Source organism: Oratosquilla oratoria, chromosome 39, assembly GCF_046742065.1.
Source record: "Oratosquilla oratoria isolate Oo_2021 chromosome 39, ASM4674206v1, whole genome shotgun sequence".
Lineage (NCBI taxonomy): Eukaryota > Metazoa > Arthropoda > Malacostraca > Stomatopoda > Squillidae > Oratosquilla > Oratosquilla oratoria.
In genome coordinates this window covers 44,618,336-44,627,155 of record NC_134815.1, presented here as the reverse complement: position 1 = coordinate 44,627,155, position 8,820 = coordinate 44,618,336, and the positions used below count along the sequence as shown (strand labels likewise).

Sequence of the window (8,820 nt, the reverse complement as noted above, 5' to 3'; positions counted from 1 at the left end):
TACCACCACTACAGAAGACACAAAAGTAACGACTTCAACAACGAGTGAATCACTAGACACCACTTCAACTACATCGCAGTCAGAACAGACTACTATTACACTTTCTACAATAGAACCTGAAAATAACACCACCACACAACCACCAATACTGACGACTTCAACAACGATTGAACAACAAGATACAACTACAACTACATCGCAACCACAATTGACTAGTACAACTTCTACAACACAACCAGAAAATACCACCACTACAGAAGCAACAAAAGTAACGACTTCAACAACGACTGAACTACTAGACACCACTTCAACTACATCGCAGCCAGAACAGACTACTACTACACTTTCTACAACACAACCAGAAAATAACACCACCACACAACCACCAATACTGACGACTTCAACAACGATTGAACAACAAGATACAACGACAACTACATCGCAACCACAATTGACTAGTACAGCCTCTACAGCACAACCAGAAAATACCACCACTACAGAAGACACAAAAGTAACGACTTCAACAACGATTGAATCACTAGACACCACTTCAACTACATCGCAGCTAGAACAGACTACTACTACACTTTCTACAATACAACCAGAAAATAATACCACCACAGAACCAACAATACTAACGACTTCAACAATGAATGAAGAAGAAGATACAACTACAACTACATCGCAACCGGAATTGACTAGTACAACATCTACAACACAACCAGAAAATACCACCACTCCAGAAGCACCAAAAGGAACGACTTCAACAACGACTGAACCACTAGACACCACTTTAACTACATCGCAGCCAGAACAAACTACTACTACACTTTCTACAACACAATCAGAAAATAACACGACCACACAACCACCAATACTGACGACTTCAACAACGATTGAACAACAAGATACAACGACAACTACATCGGAACCACAATTGACTAGTACAGCCTCTACAGAACAACCAGAAAATACCACCATTACAGAAGCACCAAAAGTAACCACTTCAACAACGGTTGAACTACAAGACACCACTTCAACTACATCGGAGCCAGAACAGACTACTACTACACTTTCTACAGTACAACCAGAAAATAACACCACCACAGAACCAATACTGACGACTTCAACAATGATTGAACAAGAAGATACAACTACAACTCCATCGCAACCGGAATTGACTAGTACAACATCTACAACACAACCAGAAAATACCACCACTACAGAAGCATCAAAAGTAACGACTTCAACAACGACTGAACCACTAGACACCACTTCAACTACATCGCAGCCAGAACAGTCTACTACTACACTTTCTACAACACAACCAGAAAATAACACCACCACACAACCACCAATACTGACGACTTCAACAACAATCGAACAACAAGATACAACGACAACTACATCGCAACCACAATTGACTAGTACAGCTTCTACAACACAACCAGAAAATACCACCACTACAGAAGCACCAAAAGTAACGACTTCAACAACGATTGAAACACTGGACACCACTTCAACTACATCGCAGACAAAACACACTACTACTATACTTTCTACAGCACAATCAGAAAATCACACCACCACAGAAACATCAATACTGACGACTTCAACAACGATTGAACAACAAGATACAACAACTACATCGCAACCACAATTGACTAGTACAACCTCTACAACACAACCAGAAAATATCACTACTACAGAAGCAACAAAAGTAACGACTTCAACAACGATTGAACCACAAGACACCACTTCAACCACGTGGCCTCCAGAAAAGACTACTACAACATCTACAGGACAACCAGAGAGTACCAACAACACAGAAACACCAAATGTGTCGACTTCTACAACAGCTGAACCACAAGATATAACTACAACTACATCGCAGCCAGAACAGACTCGTTCAACTTTTGTGACAGAACAAGAAAATACGACCACGAGCGTATCACTAAAATCAACGACTTCAAGAACGGCTGAACCACAAGATTCTATTTCAACTACATTGAAACCTGAACAAACTACTATAACTTCTACAACACAACCAGAAAATTCCACCACCACAGAAGTGAACAACCTGACTTTTGTAATTTTGTTCAGCGTCCTGGGTGGATTCTTGTTCGTGGGATTACTGGGCTCCTTGTACTTGTATTACAGGAGAAGAAGTAGGTTTATGGTGATGGAAAGTTGTTGATGAGATCCCGGTACCCCGGTGTAAGTGAGCAGGACACTGAACATCCTGACAAAAGCTGTCGGACTTCTGGGATCTTGCCGAATATACAGTTCTCGTTTTGTACTCTTACCATGATTATCATTATTCTTATAACTATTGACATTATCATCATTTTTATAATCACTGATATCATTATTTTCATAATTATTGATATCATTATTTTCATAATTATTGATATCATTATTTTCATCATCATTGATTTTATCATTATTATCACTGGTATTACCATTGTTATTATCATTAATATTATTATTACTATTCTTATTATAACTATTACCGCTATTATTATCATTATTATCATCATCATTACAAATTTTATTTCATTACTGTTATTTTATCATTCGATCTGCCTTTATCTGTTTTGGTATGTCTTACGTCTGTTATTGAATATTTTCCCCTCCATCTCGAGTATCACATTTTTTTATTTTGGCTGCCGTCAAGCGATATTATTACGTTTGTGATGACGAAGAGAAAGAGAACATTTTGGTAGTAGACAGTAGACAATATAGAAATATAGATATATGGCAAGAATCTTAGCGTTGAACATGACCATTCTCAAATAAAGGAGTAACTTAATAATTAACATATATATTATTTCTGTAGAATAACTTACTGCGCGAATATACATAAATGTATAGCGTTAAATTCATGTACATTACAAATTCATGCTATATTCATAACTGTTTTATTTGGTTGATATAGATGTAAGAGTACATATAATCTGTAGTAATTCTTTTCTTTACTTGCAGTTACTTATAGTATAGTAGTATATGTGTTATAGTGTAGTCATTCTTTTCTTGATTTCATACTAGATCACCTGTGACCTGTTGGGTAAAATAGAAATTTGAATTATACGTTGTTAATAAAATGGTGAACAAAATCTTAATTAAGATAATGTTTTATTCAGTAGACGAAGGCAGTGACTTGATTACTTATAAGAAGTGAACTGCAGAAGTTTGTGACGTCATGTCGTCGTTGCTTGGAACACTACACATCATGTGATATATAGGGTTCGTAATATTTTGATAAACTCATTATACCTCATAGATGGTAACTCAGGAGTTGGCTACACTTTTAGATACTGAATATGAAAAATTATAAGTATATATATATATACATATATATATATACATATATATATACATATATATATATATATATATATATATATATATACATATATATATATATATACATATATATATACATATATATATACATATATATATACATATATATATATATATATATATATATATATACATATATATATATATATACATATATATATACATATATATATATATATACATATATATACATATATGTATATATATATATATATATGTTGGGTCAATTAAATTTTTTAATGATACGTTGTTATAAGAAGTGAAATGCAGAAAATTGTGACATTGTGTCGTCATTGCTTGGAACGCTACGCATCATATGATGTCGTGACGCCATGTCTCTTATTCTGATTGGCTGGTCCTCAGTCGTAACCTCATATCTCTTCTTCTGGGGCCGTATACACAAAACTTGTTAGCACTAACAAATAGCTGTTAAGGGTAACAAATTCCTGTTAAGGCTAACATTTAGCTGTTAAGCACTAACAGTGGATACAGAAAACTTGTTAGGGCCTTAAAAGTACTGTTAAGGTAAAAGTGCTGTGGAGGACTATTAAGCTCTTAGCAAATTCCTGGTAGTAGAGAAGATGGCGGAGCAACAACAACAAATACAAAGACGACGGCGAGTATATCGACAGCGACGGGACATATTCAAAGAGTACAATGACGACGAACTCATCAAACGCTTCAGGATGAATCGTGCTGGTATAATAACAGTGGCTGATTTAGTGAGGGACAAACTTCAATCCCAAACAGGACGGAATCGACCATTGAGTCCTGAGACGAAGGTGGCAATTACCCTAAGATATTTAGCCACAGATAAAATGCAGCAGTGCAGCAGTGACGACTTTGGGATCTCGCAAGCAACAATCAGCCGTGTCATTACTCAGACAATTGATGCACTGTCAGAACCAGATATTGTAACTAATTTTATAAAATTCTCATTGACTCGCCAAGAAGTGCAAGTGAAACAAGCAGAGTTCATGGAAGACTATAGGTTTCCCGGTGTTGTGGGTACCATAGATGGTACACACATTAGAATTGTGGCTCCCAGTGTCGATGAATATTTATATGTAAATAGAAAACGATGCCACAGCATCAACGTGCAAGTCGTATTCGATGCCAAGTACAGGATACTTGATGTTTTGGCAAGGTGGCCTGGCTCAGTACATGATGCCAGGATATTGGACGAGTCTGGCTTGTAGGCCAACAAAATTATGTCCCAGCTGGATGCTACCTTCTAGGAGACAGTGGCTATCCTTGCAAGGAGTGGTTGCTGACGCCATATCTAAACCCCCTGGCTGGCGTTCAGACAAACTATAACACGTAAGTTAAAATCATGTGTCTTATGCTAATATAGTACAGTTTATTCTAAATGGGGGTATTGTCCTCTCCAGTCTAGGTAGTAGTCATTACATAATGTGATAACAACCAAAATACCAACACAGTATAGAATTCCTCTTCAGTACAGATTCCCTCTTCAACACTATGCAGCTTATAGATTCTACTGTATATATTGCAATACCTCACCTTATGATGGTTAACAATTATTGCAGAGCACACAAGAGGACGCGTTGTGTAGTATAGAGGGGGATTGGGCAGCTCAAGCGAAGGTTCTACGTACTTCATGGTGAAGTACGATTGTCTCCAGAGAAGACATGCAAAATCGTCTATGTCTGTGCCCTGCTCCATAACATGTGCAAGCAGTTTAACATTCCACTGCCTATCAACGAGGAAAATGAACTGTTCGACGATGCAGCTGAAGGGGACGTAGGTGCAGATGAAGAGGAGCTAGGTGAAGCAAATATTACTCCTAATCCTGGTAGACCAGCTGGCCGTAACGGACATCCATTTCGAGATTACATTACCAATCATCATTTCAGGTATGTGCTACTTACCCTTATCAATTTTTCTGAATGTACTGTACTGTATACTGTACAATACAGTATACTTTATACATTACAATATATGTTCACTAAGTTAATAAATGTTTAAGTACAGTACAGTACTGTACTTAATTACCCTTGCTCAGAGATGCAGTACTGTGCACAAATATTTGTGATTTGTGCCAGTCTTATTTTCTAAACTGTACTAAATTTTTGTACATTATTCTATATTGCAGTAGACCAGTGGCTGAGTGAGGTATCATGAAGATGTGATTGCTGTTGCAGTGCTCTCGCTCTACTACCAAGTTTTCATTCCACTTATAGTCAAAAGTGAAAGATAAAATGAATTGAAACAAATACAGTTTATAAAATAACATTTGTATTTTCATTCCACTTATAGTCAAAAGTGAAAGATAAAATGAATTGAAACAAATACAGTTTATAAAATAATATAATTTGTATTTTCATTCCACTTATAGTCATAAGTGAAAGATAAAATGAATTGAAACAAATGCAGTTTATAAAATAATATAATTTGTATTTTCATTCCACTTATAGTCAAAAGTGAAAGACAAAATGAATTGAAACAAATGCAGTTTATAAAATAATATAATTTGTATTTTCATTCCACTTATAGTCATAAGTGAAAGATAAAATGAATTGAAACAAATGCAGTTTATGAAATAATATAATTTGTATTTTCATTCCACTTATAGTCAAAAGTGAAAGATAGAATGAATTGAAACAAATACAGTTTATAAAATAATATAATTTGTATTTTCATTCCACTTATAGTCAAAAGTTAAAGATAAAATGAATTGAAACAAATATAGTTTATGAAATAATATAATTTGTATTTTCATTCCACTTATAGTCAAAAGTGAAAGATATAATGAATTGAAACAAATGCAGTTTATAAAATAATATAATTTGTATTTTTTCCTTGAAGATTGTCCATTCCAAAATGAAATAATATATTCTTATTTCCTCAACATAAATTTATACTGTACAAATAATGAAACCAATACAATTCACTTATTAATTTTTCATATTTTTTGCTGTCAAAGACTGGTAATATTCAATTTCAGCTGTTATTAACTTTTGTTTAAGTTCAATATTTCCCTTTAGTGCTAAAATTTTTATTTTCCTTTTTTCAATTTTTAACTTTTCCTTTTCAAGTTTCAATTTCCGTTTTTCATCTTTGTATTGTTCATAGTCAGCACTGACACTTGAACACTTTTTTAGTTTTGGTGTTGATGTACTTGGTTGGGCCGTAGAGGTTTCAGGTTCAATTATGTTGCATTCTACAAAGGACCCATCTTCCAAGAGTTCAAAGTGCCGGGCCTTGTGCCAAAATTGTTGTGGTTGGGGATGGACTTGGACACTTTGCCAATGAAGCTGAGGGAGTTCACTCTCATCCTCTACCTGTTGCTGGGGTTGTTCTTCTCCCAGCTCTTCAGTGTCTTCCTGCCGTTCCTGGGTCTGCAGCTTCCTAAAACCGTCGCATAAATCTACCACAATTAAAAACGTGCAACTAATTTAATCTCACAAGGAGAAGTGTGCATATCAACTACAGTGCAGTATGTAAAGATGCCTTGCTGAAGGATGAACTATCTAATGAAATTATATCAATGCAAATGTTAAGCCAAAATTGTGGTATACTATACAATAGAAAGTCCAATCCAGTACACAAGAAAAAAAAAAAAAAAGAAAAAAAAAAAAAAAAAAAAAAAAAAAAAAAAAAATACAAGAATCTTACCTCAACGTATTAAAGCAGAGATAATTCTGAACGACACCTATCAAAGTAGCATTATTCTCCCCTAATAGTTCTTCAACTTTCATGTCTACTGCGTCAAGTGGAGGAGCTTTGGGGCCACCAGCACCATCAAGAATATCAAATCATATCTTAGCACAGTACTGTAAAGCTGTAAATATACAATATCACTACACATTACAGTACAATATAATTTGTATGTATGACTAAGTTTGCACTGAATTTGACTGCTACAGTACTTGCAACACATCTTTGTTAAATAATATGCATGTTATTAATACTGTGAGAAAGAACACTCAAATGCTAAATTTCTACCTTAATGAAAGTAATTGTGACAAGTTGATTGAGGTGAATAAGCAATAGGAATAACGTGAAAGCTATTTCACTTATGTTAACTTCTTAAAACGGAAGAATATACAGTAGTAAGTTAATCTTACCTGATTGGTTATAATCAGCCTTTATTGCCGAAATTTTCTTCCTCGATTTTGAGAGGACAGAAAACCATTTGGTTTCGACTTCTTCTATTGTCCGCTTAGTCGGTGGATTTGTTCCATTAATGGCATCAGTTATGCTTTGCCATGCCTCCCTCTTGTCCTTATGGCTTAAACTTGGCTTGAATCGCCCATTTGTAATTATTTTTTTTCTCCATAATCACGTTGACCAAGAGGAGTGTTTCCTCTTGTGACCAGTTTGGCTTCCTTTTCTTTTTCTGTGATTCTTCTGCCATGTCTATATCCTCTGAAATAATTGTTGAGTCTTCTGTCGGAAGATTTGTCTGTGGCGCGGCCGCCTGTACAATGCGCCTTCGTCCAAAAATATCTGTCGTTGGTTAATAAGTACTCCTAAAAAACCATACATACGATATCTATGTGCTATCATGATACTCTATTAATAAATTCTGAACTGCATTAATAAGACTGTCTTATGTGTGCAATCTTTAATAATACGTCCATTTACATGTTCATAAGCTGCTAACTTCAGCACTGTTTAGCGGGACTTGACAAACAAGTGTTTATTAGCTAACAGTTGTTAGTTAAGCATTGGTGTATAACTTTTAGTGGTTTTCTGTTAGCTAGCAGAGATTGTTAAGGCTAACAAAAAAGTTTTGTGTATACGGCCCCTGATCTCTTCTTCTGCTTGGCTGGTCCTCAGCCGTGACGTCATATCTCTTCTTCTGATTGGCTGGTCCTCAGTCGTGACGTCATATCTCTTCTGATTGGCTGGGTGACGGTTTCAAGCAAGCATGATAACAAACAAGATTATCAGAGTTTTATAGGTATATAGATATAGTAATTATCTTATATATGTAGTCTGTATGTAGACCACGTAATCATACGTAATCGCTCTACGTGTGTCGTTAGAGCTACGTAGTGTACTCGTAGTAGTCCCCATATACGCACTTACTCAGCTTTGGCGTTGCTGCCATATATATATTCCATAACCATTCATGTATTTCATGACGTTACATCTAATGATTTTGCATGCAAGTCCTTCATTTATATGTGTTTTCCTTACCTTATTATGTCTTTATGCTATACAGTATATATATATATATTATATATATATATATATCGATAATTGTTATGACAGTTGCATGCAGGATTCGAACCCACTGCACTCGGCCATCCGTAACAATTATCGGTTTGATGTCGCTGCTATTAGCGAATTACTCTCATATATATATATATATATATATATATATATATATATATATATATATATATATGTACATATATACATATGTATATATACACATATATACATATATATACACATATATATATATATATATATATATAT

General features: G+C 34.9%; 1 pseudogene; it reads right to left on the bottom strand.

The window, feature by feature from the left end:
- Nucleotides 1-6,196: 6,196 nt before the first annotated feature.
- Nucleotides 6,197-8,480, bottom strand: LOC143020386 (uncharacterized; annotated as a pseudogene).
- Nucleotides 8,481-8,820: the final 340 nt, after the last annotated feature.